A 19,788-nucleotide genomic window follows, 5' to 3' on the forward strand; every position below is an offset into this window, starting at 1 on the left:
TTTAGCCCACGTTTTCGCTGGTGGTACTACGATGAACGCTCAGAGGAGGCAGTCATCGTTTTGGACAAATTGAAGGAAGATGAGACAAACTCGATACGGGTTTTAGATCCCGTTTGGTTGAGAAATTGCTGTGAAGCTGACATCTTCACATTGTACTACAATCGGATGTTGTACAGGCCAGAAAATAGAGTTCAAGCACAACAGTACATTCGTGTTGCAAAGGTTTGCTATTTGAACAATATGGTTACAGATCCGTACAGAGATTGAAGCAGATCGAAGACTTATGAGGAACTAGGTCTTAGGGGGAGTTTGTTAGTGCATATTTTGTAATCCCTAGTTCCATGAACTTTAACGTTTTATTCGATCATGTTGTAACCTGTAATATTGTTAAACGTTGATTGTCGATGTGTTATTTTATATTTGTAAACGTTTAAATATAATTCGTAATATTACTCGACAGTCGGCCGACTGACATGGTCAGTCGACCGACTGTCATTCACTGTCGACCGACATAGGAACTGAGGTATTTAAGCCTAATTAATCTTCATTAATTTGGTTAACAACTCAGTACATTATACACACACGAAAAACACTTCTTGGTCGAGTCTCTCTCAATCTTCATGTCCAAATACCACAGAATGTCAGTCTAGGCTTCGTGTTTATCAAGATCTAGTCTTGGTTTGACTTGTACGAACCCGAAAACCCATAGATATTCGTTTAAGCTCTTTCTATTGTTATTCCGCCTCTAGATCGTGTTAGGTTGATTCTAAGATCCTCTCTCTCAGCGTCTACACTGAAGATAAAGTTGTTCTACGAAGTTTAATGTATCTGATACATATACATAACGTCTCAAAAATATAAAGCGCATAGGAAACCACAAATATATTTGCGTAGATCCTTCCTTCTTGGTATTCCCACTTAACATCCCAAAAAGTGCGCTCTCACCGTCCATAGCAATAAAGCCAAACTTTTCATCCAATTCCAACAATTTTTTAAGAGCTTCTGTGTGGAACTTGTCATCACGGAGATGTTAAGAGAAGAATGTCACTTTTGACTTTCGGCCATTCAGTCTTATAAATACGTCTCTTTATCTCTGCGATGATAAGTTCCTACATAGAAGCTATTAAAAAACAGTTCGAATCGGATGATAAGTTTGGTCTTTATCATTACGGACGGTGAGAGAAGACTTTTTGGGATATTAATTGAGAAAACCAAGGAGGTTCTACGCAAATATACTCGTCGTGACCCACACACTTATAAATTTGAGAATTGAATGTGAAGACGTCAAACGCCTATGTATGAGAGAAAGTAAACTTTGCAGAACAATTTTATCTTTAGCCCAATGTTTCCAGTCTTATAATTGCGGGGCATGGTGATTGCATAACCACCCTTCTTTCTCGTCTTAAATATCACGAATCTCTTCAGATTCTGAATGTGGTTGATTCGAACATGTGGATGAATGTGGTTTTAAAAATGTTACCTAGTCTCGCGATGAAATTTAGTGTAACGTGGATTACTTACAAGACTCATGTTTGATTAAGTATTTTTGGGAGCTAAATCAAGATACACGAAAGTATGTAATTGGTTTGGAGGACACATTGAAAGCTTTAGGCATTGGATCTGTAGAGGATCTGATTGTGTGAGAGAATTTGGACATTAGCCGTTACGTGCTTAGGAATAGCACTACCCGGAGATAGAACACCCGGTATCTTGTGACATTTGCCCTCGTGATCACTTCTACGACAGTATTTTTAAAAATAGGTCCAAATATTGTACAACACCTGAAGTCTACTAATTTATACTCCGTATAGGTGTAGTTTTTGGAAATAAAAAAAATGGAAAATGGTAAGCTGTTATTATAACCAAATAAATAAATAAGACAAAGTAACCTTACACCATTTAGTAAAAGAATTTTTAAATCAAAGTCAACTTACACGGGTGCGATCGTGGTTGAGGAAGCAGTGACCGAACAGATAAGGCAAGGCCATCTCAGCAAAGCTCGCACAAGGCCTCCAAATGGTAGAGGCATAACCACAAACTTTTTTCTTGATGCGACATTTGAATCTTGATCACTTGTACGACAAACCTGTAAAAACTAGGCCCAAATATTGTAAAACATCTGAAGTATTTTAATATAAAGTATTTTCTTTAAAATAGTGTAATTTAAAAAAAAAATGTCAACGGGCAATTAACCACCCAAATCAGAATAGAATAGAATACCTTAACCTGGGCCATCCTAAAAAAACAACAGCACAATGAAATACAAAAAAGTCCAAAATAGAAAAACCCACTGAGGAACTTTTTCAGCTGATTTAACCCTCTCTGGATTCCTGTAACCAAAAAAAAGGAAACTTAAATTCAGATAGCCATATGCCCAATTGATATAATAATTTAATCTCTCAGTAAATATCTCCGGTGTAAATACATAAAAACCACAGTTAATTCGGTCACTAACCTGTAGATCAGATACAATATTAGAGACCAAATGAGTAATTACATATGATGCAATTAACGACTTAATAACTTCAACTGCTTAAATCTACTTAATCACATACAAAAGATTCAGGTTTATCCGTATAATGCAAAAACTCATGAGTACTTGGATCAGCTACCAGTTCCCCATCCCACTGTATCTTTTATGAGCATCTATGATAATATAAAGTGTATATGAGCACTTAACGAGTTATTTATAGTTTTCATACATTAGGTTTCATATCAGCACTTAACGAGTCGATGATAGAAAGTCTGACAAGCATCTCAGTTAACGGGGAACTGCAGCAAACATCACAGTTCAGCAAAATGATGTGCAACTGTCAGGAAAAAAACACGCTAAGATTATTTACCAGATGGCAGGATATTTAATATATGGTCCTTATGAAAATTTGAGGACAACTGCAAATGATAAAGGATGATTACGGGTGAAGGTAAAAACCGGGTTATCTTCCATGATAAGATCTCGGAAATTGTATAGTCCACTAGCAGACCCATGTGGTTTATCCTCTTTCGAGTATCTGTGTCAGGAGAATATACAAAAGCAAGACATGATGACAAAATGGAAATTTCAGCTCAACTTCAACATATGGCATAAAAATCTAGATGAAAAAGATTCTAGATTTTACCTTACATGGACTTTCAGTTCATTCGAGTCATTCGAGACTGAAGATACATATAAAGCAAACTCACGTTCTTCATAGATAGATTTGTGCCAAGTTTGATATCTATGACAGAATGAATCATGATTCGAATTTACAGTTATGTACAAAGAAATGGTAGCCAAATGTTACAATTAACAAATGATGCATTCGGGGATGTAAACACATGGTACCTTTTTACAGGCAGAGATTGGATGATGAACCATAGGCTGTCCTGTTAGGGGGGAAAGTGGCTTTGTAACATTCAGCAATAACGGCCTAAAAAAGATTCCTACAAAACAATTGTAATGTCCAACATGATATTACAATTTATAAACACAGATTCAAATGAATATGACTATTCATTACATAAAAAAAAAAAAAAAAAGGTAGTATAATTTTATCTACTTTCCACAATCCAATTCATATCAAACTCCAAATATTACACTTCAATTTAGCAGTGGTAAACTTGAACTGAACACGTACAAAAACTACAACAAAAGCAGTAACAGAAAAACATCACAGTTCAGCAAGAAGATGTGCGACTCACATTAAGATTCTTTACCAGATGGCAGGATATTTAATATATGGTCCTTATAAATATTTGAAGATAACTGCAAATGATAAGGGACGATTACGAGTGAAGCTAAAAAACCGGGTTATCTTCCATGATAAGATCTCGGAAATTGTATAGCCCACCAGCAGACCCATGTGGTTTATCCTCTTTCAAGTATCTGTTTCGGAAATTGTTTCACACATCCTTGATTAAAATCTCTTTCATCTCTCTTTTTATCATGGTAAAATAAGTTGGGCTTGTCCTAGTTCAAGCCTAGCGAAATGTTGTAATGCCACTAATGAACTACACAATTGGAAGACTGAAAGAAACAGTGATAGCGATCGGTCGGTTCTTGAGTAAAAATTAATGCAGTCTCGAGAATGATTAAAGTAAACAGCTCGTCATGTGCATGCTACTTATCCGTAGAAACATAAGGCAGCAGATAGAAATGATAACCTTTTTATGCAGTCTCGAGAATGATTAAAAACTAATGCAAAATATACCTGCACAATATGATAACTTTAACCTATGTTCAAATGGCATGATGCTTATCTGTTTACAGCTTTTTAATCCTTTTTCACTATAGAGATGTGCTTGGTAATAATACATGTATAACTATACAAACTGCAGTATACACCAGTTATTATAAGAATTTTGAAATCAAACAAAGTAAACTTACACGTGCAACGTCATGGTTGATAGGTAACTTCCATACCACTAGCCCTATGTAGACAATCTCTTCAACATCCAACAAACATCGATACTTCACCGATGTTGCTTAATTTAAATAAAAAAAGGAACAGACTTATATACGCTTGATTAATCCTCTCGATTCCTGTGACCAAAAAGGCAACTATTAATAATACCCATATGCACAATCTATATATTTTTATCTCGGATTCAAGAATTTAATAATTGACAAGATTACACAGTTGGGATATTGAAAGAAACGGTGGCAGCGATGGGTCAGTTCCTGAGTAAACAAGATAGGGTATTGGAGTAAACTGCTCGTCATGTGCACGTGCTACTTATCCCTGAGCATTTAAAATGTGAGTTATGACCTTCAAATCTTGGCATACTCCAAGACTCTAATAACGTTATCTGCATCCATGTTGAGTGCACCGTTTAAAGCTTTCAAGAATATTGTGTCTGCATAGTTTGAAGAAAATATATCAACAGATAATTACTTATGTTGCATATCGATACACATAAAGCATGTGATTTGTTTATTTAAAGCAAGTAAATTAGAAATGGTGATGGCCTAAGCCACATCCATTTAAGTAAAGTGTACCCTTGGTTGAATTTAGGGTCACCAAACAACATTTCAAAATTGAGACATAGCAGGTATCACAATTATAGCATCCATCACCAAATCGGGTTCTGATAAAACTGTATCGAAACTCGGCATACTTTTTCAATTAGGTGGTTTAAAAACATGGCGATTGTTATCATTATCACGGGTACAGAATTAATCACTATCATCATCAAATATTCAAAATTAAAATTTTAGAAATAGCATATAGTAAGATCACGAATCAAAAATGAACGATGAACCAGTTGATATTCCATTTTAAGATGTCGACGGATACTTGTAACACGAAAGTTGGTACACCAGATACTTTTAAAACACAGACCAATCACGATATATGTAATGATCATATAATCCAATACTTTGTTTGTAAAAAAAAATAAAAAATCAACGGCTAAGTTTTAAAGAAAACCAGTGGAAAATGATATTTAAATGAATATTATGAATTGAATGATAACAATGAAGATTATGTGTAATTGTTCAACTTATTTATGTAATATTCTAACGTGGTTGTGATAGTAAAAAAGAGTAACCGCATAATGGTTTCTAGTAAAAAAAAAATATGTTAATCCAAGAACAAAACAGTTGAACTACATTCCATGTTTCAAAATGTTTGGATAGAAAGAAAAAAATTATACTCTTAGGGAGTGGCGGTAAATTAAAAAGTGACGAGAGTTGGGGTACTCATTTTACCATCTCTATCTTCTTTGAATCCCAATTAGCCTCTCTAATTTGGATGTCCTGTCAACTAAATACAGAAAATATCTAATGGTGGAGTACAGACAAACAAAATGTTAGGAAGAAACGGAAGAAAGTAATTACCTTGATTGTAAAAGATGATGTGTGTGCATTGATCTTTTCAGATAACCAAATTGCCATTGAATATAAACACTTCTATAGAGTGTAATACACTTACATTTTACAACAATATACAAATAATTAAATAGATATACAAATAATTAAATAGATACCTGTTGAAGGAGACGTTCCTCAGTTGTGTTCTTGTCCAGTCAGCAGGTGAATATTGTGCCATCATTACTCGCTCTTTTCCCCTTATTCTCAAAAAACAACCTAAATTCAAATGAAAAGAAACATGATACATACATATAGTTTTGCTTCTTGGAAACTTGCACCAAAGCATCAACTTGCAAAGATATAGAAACATGGTTTAGATGTCGTACCATTGGAACCACGAAATTATTTTCCTTTCCGATTTCCACAGAAAAATGGGTATGACAGCATCCCCATACTTTGAATTGGACTCAAAAATAAACAATAACCAATATGTATCATTAGAGACAACAGTTTGACATTAATACTTGAAAGTGGTAAAAAAGGATATATAAAACACCTCAAACTCTCAGAGTGTAAAACATTTCTAAGATAAATCATACCTTCTACCATCCTGTCCTGGGCCATGGCATCTTCATTGTGCTAGTCAATAATTTGAGGAAAGAAAACCTTAGCATGGGTCATCCCAAAACAACGCTACAATGCAATGCTTAATATGATAAGGAAGCAGCAACCCAACATATGAATTGAAGCTGTAATTTGTGGCATTTTCCCTCTTGATCACTTCTTTTAACAGGTCCAACTAGTGTTCAAGCATCTAAAGTCTATTTATTTGTATTGTTTTTCTTTAAATTATAGTTGTGAAACAAAATAGAAAACATGTTAAGAAGCGATTTAAAACCTTATTAAGAAGCAGTGATCGAACAGACTTGGCAAGGCCTCTCTCAGAGAGTAGGCACAAGGCCTCTCTCAGAGAGTAGGCACAAGGCCTCCAAATGGTTGAGGCAAAACCGTGCAATTTTCTTCCTGATGCGAGTCTATTTTTTGTGGCATTTGTCCTCTTGATCACCTCTTCAAAACTAATCACCCCCAAATTTGTTCATAAGATACAGATAGAAGAGGCAACTTGGAATCAAATATCATATGCCCAATTGATATAATTTTGACTCAGATTCAAGAAATTAGAGTGTTAACAAAACTACGCAATTGGAAGGCTGAAAGAAACGGTGGCAGCGATTAGGGTATTGAAATCAATAGATTGTCATGTGCAAGCTACTTACCGTAGACAATTAAAAACTGAGTTCTATCTTTCAAATCCTGGCATAGCCCAAGAATCTATTAACGTTATATGCATACATGTCGAGTGCAATGTTTAAAGCTTTCAAGAATAAAGGATATGCAAAATATGGAGCAGATGTCACCCAGTAAAGCGTCCTTAGATATCACTGCAACAACAATTAGGGAAACTTCATGCTGACTGGGAGTACCTTAACGCGAGCAATCCCGAAAAGTATGTCAAAGCTAAATGATCGGTTCCTCCCTCAGCGAGCAGACAAAAGGCCTCCGAATGTTCAAGGCATAACACATATCTAAACGCATGAAACACAACCTACATGAGAATAGTAAAAGCGAGCATTTGGTACAGAGCCCGGTGTCAGAGCCCATTTGACACCGTTAGGGGTGTTGCTCCTAGGAACACACAAGCCCCCTTGACCCGTGTTTTTACAAAGTTTAAGTGGGGAAAATTACACAATTAGGCCAAATTCAATTGTTTCACTCATCCTTGATCAAAATCTCTTTCATCTATCTTTTGATCACAGTGAAACAAACGTGATTTTTGTCCTAGTTCAAGTATTACGAAATGTCGTGATGCAACTAATGAACTAATATCAAAGTAGTCTAATAAATGGGTGTGGATAGGAATGCAGTGTCATATAAGTGCAGAAATAATATCACAAGTATGCACAAAAACATTGAGCATCAAATAACCACTATTTCCCATGACAATTAAAATCACCTTCAAATTTACTCATAAGTAATACACAGAGTAAAGTTTAAAATATAAAAACTCACTGTGAAATCTTTTCAAGTGAATTAACCCTCTTTAGATTCCGGTGACCAAAAAGGCAACTTAAAATCCAATACCCATATGCCCAATTAATATAGTTTTAACTCGGATTTAAGAGATTAAAGCGTTAAAACTTACACAGTTGGAAGACAAAGAACGGTGGCAGCGATCGGTCGGTTATTGAGAAACAAGGGCAAGGAATTGAAGTAAACAACCCGTCATGTGCAGTATCGAGAATGATTAAAAATTAATTCAAAGTATAGCTGCACAATATGATAACTTTAACCTATGTTCAAATGGCATGATGCCTATCCGTTTACCGTTTTCTAATCCTTTTTCACTCTAGGGATGTGCTTGGTAATAATACATGTATAACTATACAAACTGCAGTATACACCAGTTACCAAAAGAATTCTGAAATCAAACAAAGTAAACTTACACGTGCAACATCATGTTTGATAGTTTACTTTCATACCACTAGCCCAATGTAGACGATCTCTTCAACATCCAACAAACACTGACACTTCACCGATGTGGCTTGATTTATCTAAAAAAAAAAAAAAAGCACACACTTACATACGCTTGATTTATCACAAACTAGTCAACAATTTGAGGATAAAAAGAATAAAGGAAATGCAAAATATGGAGCAGATGTCACCCAGTGAAGTGTCTTAAGATATTACTAAAACAACAGCTAGAGAAACTTCATGCTTACTGAGAGGATATTGTGTAGTTTGAAGAAAATTTATATCACAAGAAAGTAGTCAACAATCTGAGGATACAATACATAAACACGACCAATCCCGAAAAGCAGCACTACAGGGCAAATCATTATAGAATGACCGCAAAGACATCCAAATGGTGATGCAAATTATTTTGTTCCTTTCAATGACCATCTATTAAAATTAAAATCACCCCCATATTTACTCATAAGTAATACAAAAACTCATTGTGGGATTCAAGAATTGATATAACTTTATCTCGGATTCAAGAATTGATCCAAAAAGGCAACTATAAATAATACACATACGCCCAATTGATATAATTTTATCTCGGGTTCAAGAATTTAATAATTGACAAAATTACACAGTTGGGATACTTACGGTGGCAGCGATGGTCAGTTCTTGAGTAAACAATATAGGACACTTAAAAGCTAAGTTATGACCTTCAAATCTTGGCATACTCCAAGACTCTAATAACGTTATCTGCATCCATGTTGAGTGCACCGTTTAAAGCTTTCAAGAAAATAGTGTCTGCATAGTTTGAAGAAAATATATATATTAACAGATAATTACTTACTCATAAGTGAAACACATAGTAGTCAACAATCTAAGGATAGAATTGAAACAGTGACCGAACTGACTTGCCACAACCGTACAATTTTTTGCCTGATGCGGGTTTATTTTTGTGACATTTGCCCTCTTGATCACTTCTTCAACAGTCCTGAAAAATTCATAAGATCAATAATGTACAACATCGGAAGTATATAAACTTGAATTCCTTAAAACTACAGCTTTTTGGAAACAAAGAATAAAACTGTTAAAATGTAATAGAAAAACCTCAATAAGATAAGGACCAAAAGCTTTCATTAAAACAACTTTTAGCTCTGACTAGTTTCTAAAATAGATACTCGCAATCTAGTATATGACTGATCAACCAAAACCCCTAAGCAATGCATATCTAAACAGAAGAACCACAACTCACATGAAAATAGTAATAACAAGCATTTGGAACAAATTAAGGCGGCTGATATAACATGTATCTAAAATGATCAAAAATGTTGCAAAATTATACCCGCAGAATATGAGAACTTAAACCTCGGTAAAAAAGGCATGACAAACCATTTAAATTTTTTTACCCATTCTTTTTAATCTGGGGATGCATTTGGTTTACAAACGGCCATACAAGTTATAACATTGTTCATAAAGCACACCAGTTTCTTTTTTAACGATAATTTTTTTTTTGAGACGCATTCTAGCAAGAATCTAGAGGAGAAAGCCACAAAACAATTACAAAGGCTTAAATATACGGCAGTTACTAAATAAATTTTAAATTAAACATAGTAAACTTACACAATAATGAATAGTGTGTATCTTGCATCTCAACTGCAACACAGCTAGTCATGTGCATGCTACTTTTCCCTAGACAACTAAAAAAACTGAGTTCTGACCTTCAAAACCTGGCATATTCCAAGATTGTATTAATGCGATATGATCTATGTCTAGTGCACCGTTTAAAGCTTTCAAGAACAAAGTTATGCAAAATATGGAGTAAAATAAAGCATCTTTATGTATCACAGGAACAATAGCTACATAAACTTCATCCTGACTGAGAGTATATTGTGTCTGCATAGTTTGAAGATAATATAAATCAACCAAAACAACTTATTGGTAATCCAAACACAAAGCACGATACACGGCACCTATCTGTTTACATTTTGTCAATCTTTACAGTCTACAAACTGCAATACATGTTATATATTAATTGAAAAAGATACACCAGTAATTAAAACAATTTTAAAATTAAACAGAGTAAACTTACATGGGCAAAAAGAGAGAATATTTTCCCGAAGCATTGCATATCGCAAGAAACGACCTTTTTCTGAGAAATTTAGAAAAAAATACAGAAGAATAAACCCTAATTTTTTAAAAAAAATAATGAAATTAACAATACCAAAAGAATATAACCCTTCGTTTAAGAGAGTGAAACAGAATCAAAAGAAAATTCTAATATCGAAAGATTAAATAAAAATAAGATAAACCCTAGAGTTAAAGAACTCAACAAAATCAAACCAAATAATTAGATCTTTGAACAATTTTAGATAACGATAAGAAAAGACGCTAGTATTTCAAAAATCTGAAGAAAAAGCCCTAATATAAAAAGAAAGAACACTCACAGACCAGAGAGTAGATTGGGAGCAATCGATTAGACGAATGATTAGAAGAAGAGAGACGAGAGTAATGAAAAATTGAGATGGAATAGTATTTATTTATACATTTTCATTGCGTTACTTTTACGCGGTGCAACGGTCTGATTCAAAAGCGTGTGATTTTCAATTTTCCTGATGATTTTAAAGGCAATTTTCCATTACTCAGTACAATAAACAATGACTTTACAATTTTCCATTACTCAGTACAATAAACAATGACTTTAAGAGTACTCGGAGTCGTGATACTGTTTTCGGTATTAAATAGTATTAACTTTAACACTGAAATTTGACACTGGGGCAAAAACAGTTGTACAAAAAAAAATGAAAATGAAGAAAGAAAATGAAATAAAAAGAAAAGGCAAAGACATCAGAGCGTTACCTAGCCGACGGTGACAAAAAACGGTGACCTTTAACGTCGACAGAGAGTCGGCACCACCACCGTCACCGGCGTTAAATTCAGAAAACGGTGAAAAAACCCACGACTCTTAGTGCTCTAACAGCATTCCAAATCAAAGTCCCATTTTACTCCGTATTTTTTTAACGACCCGCAAATCGGTCCAAGAGCTGCACAAGTCGGGTGCCCGTCACAACTCGAGAGACAATCGTTGCCTCTCATAAGCTAAAACAGCGAACTAACCGGGTATCTCCATGTTAACAACTAAAATCATGGTGAGAGATACAAGTTAGCCAATTTGAGCTTATAAGGAACCAGTATGTCACACCCCCTAAATGGAACCGGGGGTCATATGTGACTAACCAATATCATAACACAAGTGTAAAGCGAGAACGACTCTAAATGAGACGTTTTAATTAAAAACCAATGTATTAAAGCAGCAGAAAGTATTAAGTCATTACAAATGAATCCTTAACAAAAGTAAATGTAAACTAAAGTGTTTTAATGCAATAATATAAATGATAAAATGCGGACTCCAAAAGCAGCAAGGTCCAAATAGCAAACAAATCTCTAGCAATCTTCACCTGAGACAAAACATGCTTAAAGTGTCAACCAAAAATGGTTGAGTGAACAACATAGGTTTATAATAGTTTTTAGACCACAAGATTTAGTTATAAAGTTTAATAAGTCCGTTAGTAGTGCTGAGGTGTATGATATCGAGACTAAACAAAGTTACCCCGGGACACCTTGAACTGTCAGTGTCGTTTTAATCATTATTATGTGTATAGACCCTTCCTAATCCATAAGAACGAATACAATAACATATGATTACATCGCGAGGTAATTGACCTCTATATGATACATTTTATAAACATTGCATTCGTTTTTAAATGACAAACTTTCTTTACAATGAAAGTTGACGGCATGCATACCATTTCATAATACATTCAACTATAATTGACCTAATAATAATCTTGATGAACTCAACGACTCGAATGCAACGTCTTTCGAAATATGCTATGAAGGACTCCCAATAATATCCTTAAAATGATCTAATGCACAGCGGAAGATTTCTTTAATATCTGAGAATATACATGCTTTAAAGTGTCAACCAAAAGGTTGGTGAGTTCATTAGTTTAACATAAATAATCATTTCCATCATTTTAATAGACCACAAGAATTTCATTTCCAGTTCTCATAAGTATACGTCCCATGCATAGAGACAAAAATCATTCATATGGTGAACACCTGGTAACCGACATTAACAAGATGCATATAAGAATATCCCCTATCATTCCGGGAAATCCTTCGGACATGATAAAAACAACATCGAAGTACTAAAGCATCCGCAACCATGGATGGGGTTCGTTAGGCCCAATAGATCTATCTTTAGGATTAGCGTCAATTAGTAGATCGGTTTACTAATTCTTATGTTACCAAGCAAAAGGGGCATATTCGGCTTCGATCATTCACCCATATAATGTAGTTTCAATTACTTGTGTCTATTTCGTAAAACATTTATAAAAATTTCGCATGTATTCTCAGCCCAAAAATATAAAGGGTAAAAAGGCAAATGAAACTCACCCTACAATATTTTGTAGTAAAAATATTCATACGACGACACTGAACAATGCAGGGTTGGCCTTGGATTCACAAACCTATATCATTTGTACGTATTAAAACATATAACTTAACATGTAATAATAATCAACTTAGTATACATGTATTATTTATATATTATATTACTTATTTTAAAATAGTAATATATTTGTTATTTCAATTGTTATATATATCTATATATATGTTATATTAAAATAGTAAAGTAAATATATCATATATTTTAGATAATGAATTAATATTTATTATAGAATTATCAATATAGTTAGATTATATGTATTAAATATATTTGTATATAACTAATATTTATTTGATAAAATTATATCTATAATAATAATAATAATAATAATAATAATAATAATAGTAATCATATGTGTGACTAGGGTTTTGATAATAATAATTATAAATGGTAACTAATACTTATACTAGTAATAATAATAATAATTCTAAAAACGATACTTAATAATACTTATTTTACTAATCATAATATTAACAATAATAATACTAATATTTATATTACTAACTATAATGATAATAATACTACTAATAATAATAAGTATAAAAATAATGATTTTACAAATAATAATACTTAAGTTTATTATTTCATAATCATCTTATCTAGAATCTTTTAGTCATATTTTCATATTTTAGTTATGTTCTCATAATCATAATAATAATATCAACAATAATAATAATAATAATAATAATAATAATAATAATAATAATAATAATAATAATAATAATAATAATAATAATAATTGTAATAATAAAAATAATTAAAATGAGTAACTACCTTCAAGAAAAAGTCCCAAAAATAAAAGCTTATTGATGTCGTAGCGTGGGGGTACGGAAATACTATTATTTTTTACTACGAAATACGTTACAAATTACACAAGTTTTAATTATTTATTTACAGATGGGATATACCTAAACCTTGCTACAACACTATAGGCAATGTACCTAATCGTAGAGTAGTATAGTTTTTAGTAAGTCCGGTTCGTTCCACAGGGAGATGGCTTATTTCACACTATATTTTAAATAACTATATTTGTACAAAATATATATAATAATATATAATAATATATAAAAAGGGGGTTTACCGTTTAATGACCGGTTTGTCGATTTTAAAACTTTAGTCGTAGTTAAAACCTAATGTAAAATATTAAAAATAAATACAACTTAATTTAAAACGTAAAGTAAATAACGATAATGAAATTGCGATAAATAAAAGTGCGAGAAAATTAAAAAGTACGATAATTAAAAGTGCAATTAAATACAATGACAATAAATAAAAGTTCGATAATTAAAAGTGCAATTAAATATGAAAATAAAAGAATTATGCTTATTTAAACTTCCGTAATCATGATGTTCGACGTGTTGATTTTAGTTTATTCCCATGGGTTAATTGTCCTTTGTCCTGGATTATTTAATATGTCCGTCTGGTTTTTGTCCATAACAGTCCATCAGTCATAAATATAAAATGCGAGTGTCCTCGTCATATTATCCTTATACCCGAAGTCAAATATTCCAACTAATTGGGGACTTAAACTGTAACAAGGTCTTAATACTTTGTTTAATAATTACACCAGGATATCGACTGCGTGTAACCCAAGGTTTTAATACTTTGTTAACAATTACACCAAGTGTCCTTGTATATAATTTCACCCCTGTTTTAATAATTCTAGTGACTATTAATTCATTCCCGTGTCCGGTTAAATGAACGATTATTCGTACATATAAGTATCCCGCCCATCGTGTCCGATCGAGTGTATGTGGTTATTTATAGGTACGTCCAATTGTAAATCTTCATATTAAATTAACAAACTATCATTTAGTTAAACAAATATAAAGCCCATTAATAGCCCATAGTCTAATTTCCACAAGTGTCGTTCTTTTGTCTAAACCCCAATTATGGTACAAAGCCCAATTACCCAATTTTAGTATTTTAGCCCAACATCATGATTACTTCGTCTTAAATAAGCATAATAATAACTTAAGTACGAAACATTAATTTAAAAAGGAGAACATAGCTTACATTGATTATTTATCACGTAGTGTTACACGGACAGAGCTCCGACTTTAAAACCCATAAAATAACCTTTGCATAACCCAAAACTAATCTAATATAAAACTACACTATACTATATATAATATATATATATTTATTATTATTACAGAGGAGTATTATTATTATTATATATTTTGAACTCGGCAGAAGCTCGTTGCATTTATAGGACATTTCTGATTTTGGCTGCTCCGCGAGTGCGGAGGTTCTATGCTTTAAAGCTCCGCGAGTGCGGAGGTCAGGAATCCAGCTCACATTTTTTTGGCCATTTGCTTGTCGACATTATATTTAAATATATATAATATATAAATAATTTATATAATTATTTAAATATTATATTATATTCTTGTGCATAGTTAACTCATAATTTTTAGTCCGTTGCGTCGGGCGTTGATAGTTGGCTCAGGTCCCGGTTCCGGATTTTCGAACGTCCTTTCGTATAATTTAATATCTTGTACTTTCCGTTCCGCAACTTGTACTTTTGTCATTTTTAGACGTTTCTTATCAATAAATTGAACCACTTGGATTGTATCTTGTACATTTGAGCTTTTTGGTCATTTGCGTCTTCAAATCGTCGTTTTCGCCTTTTATCTTCGCACTTATTTAATATAAACGATTACAACTTACAATAGGACGATTACAACTTACAATAGGAAAATTACAACTAAATAATTTACATATTGGGAAGATATTGCTACCAAATATATGTTCATTTGGAGCACTATCAAATATCCCCACACTTGAGCGTTGCTTGTCCTCAAGCAATACAGAACTTGAAATTAAATCACACGAATCACTTCTTTATTCTTCACACTTTATACATCAGTGATTTTGATACGGCGGTATAAACAATGATAGTAACGGTGTGGTTTACAGTCCCACATGACTATAAAAATTTAGATCCTTAAGGAAATTGGATCTTTATGAAAACATTTGATCTTTTGAAAATTCAATCTAGCTTTTACCCTAGATAAGTTTTCCGGAATAACCCTTCACCGGTGTTTTCAAAATATTTTTGTGGGTTTTGTGGGTTTCAGATTTGAAAATTTTAGCACAACACTTGCGATTTTGTGTTACCCACTTTCTAACCTTGTATTTAGGAAAGCAAGACGTCCATTTTACTTGTCCCGTATATTACCTTTCGGCAAACTACCGTCCGGTTGTAAAGGAAAGCGATGAACAAGCAACTGTTAAGGCAATGTCTAATGACATGCATTTGATTATGGTCCAAAAATGTGTCGGATGCTATTACTATCCTTTATAGGGGCAATAGTAAAGATCATCCTATGATTTTTTCGGTCTGGCACAAGGTCCTGTCTTCGACCATGCTATGCAACCACCGTTCTTACGATTGACACCCGATTTGGTTCAGATGACCTAATGAATTCCAGGTGAATTCCTAGGATTTTACGTTCAATGATAATGAACGCATTGAAAATGGATTTTCAGAAAACAAATCGTTTGTAATTTGATCAAAATATTTTCTCGTTCAAGCTCGAGTTTAGATATCATTGAATTCCATGAGTTTGTATTTCTCAATCTTTAAGGTCAATCTCAAGGATTGAGTAATATCAGTCTTAAAAGCTGATTTTTGATCTTTCAAGGAGATTATCCTTTCTGGGGGTCTGATTCATTAGTCTTATCAAGCTAATTTGCACGGCGCCCTCCCTATTTTACAAGACAGATCCTCTCATGGTTAGGATAAGTCTGACCACATGGTGACCCTGTTTGATGCTGAGGTCCGTGGATTTCCAGTCGATTTTAGAGATGACTTTTCTAGATTTTTCGTCAACCTACAGCTGGTCTGGACGACAACTTCTTGACCTAAATCAAGAAGTGCGTGTCTTTTTCGGAAGACTTTACTTCCTTGTAATGATGGAATTGATTCATCGTGTAGATCCATCTATTCTTTCAAAAGTATTACAATAAATCGGGTAAAACAGTTAATTTAGTCCAAAACAGAAGCACCTGCAATAACTTTACAGAAACATATGATAGATAGTTTTTAATTGAATAACTTGGTACATTCTCCCCACACTTGGCTTTTATCATGCGTCTTTTTGTATTTAATAAATAAATTCAAGCGTTTTAGCTGTTTCTCAATTTATGTCCTTTCCGAGGTAACAATAATTTCGGCATTAACACCTAGTTTTATCGTTCATAAATATGTATAAACATGATTTTGAATTCATTTATTTGAAAATTTTTAAAATTTTCACAAAATTTGGCAAATAAACCAAGTGCAAACCCGAGAGAATTTATAACCCTTCCCCACACTTGGGATCATGCAATGCCCTCATTTGCATGAAATCAGACTATAATTATAAATTCACGAGGGTGATAAGTGTATAAAAGTGATTAAAAATACCCAGTTTGTAATTTCATAGCTCGTCGAATGATAGATGGCGCGTCTCATCGTTCATTCCTTCTTGTTTTATCACACATGTTTTTCTTCAAAAACGGTTGCTTTTCTGAACTGTTTGCTAATTTTTGAAAATGCGTCTTTTACCCTAATCGTGCATTTTTATTAACGAGTTATGCACTAACCCGAACCCCTAATTTAACGTTAAGTGGGGTTAGACTTCCCCACACTTAGCTGACGACATGTGAATTCGGTAGAATAAGTTTCACGAATTAAAATAGTGAGCCACTTATTTACATTTCGGGTGGTGTATAATATATCAATGGGTTTAATGTTTAGAACCACCCGATCGTCACTACTTAATTCTTTTTTAAGTGTAGCTTTTAGTAAATGGATATGTCTCTTTTCTGGTTCTTGATCAAATGGATCGGTATACACCGACATACATATTTCTATAGGGTGGACAATTCCTAACATTTCATTCCGTTTATTCTCTGGATCAAAGTTTTCACCTCTATTACCCAATTGGGTGAAATCTGAGGTGTAATTATCTATTACAGTTCGTAGTTCATCTTCGGTAGATGACTCGTCTATTGAGAATATTGGGTTGGAAGGTTGTGGAATGGTGAATTTCGGGATCGAAGCAAATTCTTCTTCACTAATGGTACTTATCGGTCCCACCATTTTGGTCTCGGGGGTAAAATTTTTAACGTTATCGTTTTTCCAAGAGTACCAATTTGTCACCCTTACTTCTTCTTCTTCATCCATTGATGGATTGTTGATTTCGTCGGTAGAGGCTAATGTGTCGATATGTTGTGAAATTGGTAAAGCTGAATAAAAAGTATCATCGGGATAATTGGTGATTTCGGAGCTCTCGAATTCATCAAAATTCAATGATATGAGATTTTCTTGCACACGACTTCTCAGATCAACAGGTGTGTAATCTGATAGAGTTTCAGCTTACCAATTTACAAACTCTCTCATTTGTTCATTTTGAGCATCAAGTTCTTCGAGTTTGATTTTCATATAATCTAAAGAATTTTCAGGCACATAATTTTCCTCGTCTTCTGGTTGTTGAGTTTGGATATATTCTTGGAAATAATCCCAATTTGAATTGTATTCCTCATAATCATTCCATTCAGGTTCTATGGGTGCATAATTTTTCATAGGAACGTAATAATAACATTCCCATGTTGAGTGATAATCTCCACAGATTTCACAACCAGTTATTGTTTCGTCATTCGTGATCAAAGATTGACCGAACGAATTGTCATCAACACCCGTTTGAGAGTATTGATTAAATTGATTTCGGATGTCATAAAGAGTTTCCAAAATATCCTCGAGATTTTCCATAATGCGCTTATAACCAAATTTTAGCTATAATGTGGTGCGTTTACTTAATTATCCTATTAGTTATAAAAATAAAAATTATATAAGTTATCAAATTAATAGACTTTTCTGCTTTTACCCACGTTTCGAATAGCCAATAGATGCAGCAGGGAGCCAGAACCCTTTAAATCGGAAGCTCACAACTCAGCCACTAACAAATCCAACTATTACTACGAAGCAGAAAATTTGGATGTCTATCAATTTAATCACTTAAAATAATTTTTCGTTGAAATTTAAAGAAATTTTAGAGAAGAAATAGAAAAATTCTATGTCCTAAAAACTATAGTGTCGAGATATAAGAAAGAAAAAGAGTGCGCGTCGAAAAACGTCGAAAAATAAAAAGGCGAAAAATAATTAGGCGTCGCAAAATAAAAATAAGAAAGTAGCGCGTCGTAACTTAAAAGGCACTAAAATTTAAGAATTAAAAGTTGCGTCTAAAAATATTAAAGCTTAAAAGAAAAACTATATCCCAAATGACAATAACTTAAAAAGGAACTAAAAACTAAAAACGGTGTCGCAAAATTCTAAAGCACCTAAATCTTAGTCTAAAGAAAAAGCACTTAAGGGATTTTACGCCAAAGCCTAAAAATCTAGAAGTAAAAATAACTATGGCAAAAACTATATTTAAAACTAAATATGAACGAAAAATACAAAAATTACGCTAAAACGAATAAAAAGATACAAAATATAAAAAATATACTAAAAGTTGTAAAAAGTACAATTTTTATAAAAATATTATTTTTAGATTATTAGTATATAAAAATATTAATATATATAATTTATAATAATAAATAAACTAAAAATTAAAAGTTATTTTTAAAACTAAATACAAATATATTAATTAATAAGAACCCTAATTAGGTTAAATATTAATAATAATAAATAATAAAACCCTAATCCGTATTAAATGCTGCGTACCAGGTTTGCTGTGTAAGACAGCTCCGCGACTGCGGTTCCACATGGCAGAATGGCTCCGCGAGTGCGGATGTTTGCAGACTCAAAATGGTTCCGTTTTTTTTAATTTTATATTGTTTTTCTAAAAATATATTTATACAAATATATATAAAAATAAAAAATATAGCGTTTCGCCGAGTTCCCCGGCAGTGGCGCCAAAAACTTGATGTCGTAGCGTGGGGGTACGGAAATACTATTATTTTTTACTACGAAATACGTTAC

The 19,788-nt window shown here is 33.1% G+C and overlaps 1 long non-coding RNA gene across 6 annotated transcripts; it reads right to left on the reverse strand.

The window, feature by feature from the left end:
* Positions 1–799: 799 nt before the first annotated feature.
* LOC139886189 (uncharacterized) lies at positions 800–6,046 on the reverse strand. Of its 6 annotated transcripts, none has more exons than XR_011772314.1 (8): positions 5,635–5,940; positions 4,616–4,836; positions 3,682–4,522; positions 3,326–3,423; positions 3,120–3,218; positions 2,917–3,011; positions 2,703–2,810; positions 800–2,330 (listed from the first exon to the last, which is right to left on the reverse strand). It is a non-coding gene; the product is annotated as an uncharacterized lncRNA (long non-coding RNA). The 6 variants fall into 6 exon arrangements; XR_011772311.1 differs by having other exon boundaries at positions 800–2,086; positions 2,221–2,810; XR_011772310.1 differs by having other exon boundaries at positions 800–2,095; positions 2,221–2,810.
* Between the last annotated feature and the right edge of the window lie 13,742 nt (positions 6,047–19,788).

The sequence above is a fragment of the Rutidosis leptorrhynchoides genome, chromosome 1, assembly GCF_046630445.1.
Source record: "Rutidosis leptorrhynchoides isolate AG116_Rl617_1_P2 chromosome 1, CSIRO_AGI_Rlap_v1, whole genome shotgun sequence".
In the NCBI taxonomy this organism is placed as follows: Eukaryota; Viridiplantae; Streptophyta; class Magnoliopsida; order Asterales; family Asteraceae; genus Rutidosis; species Rutidosis leptorrhynchoides.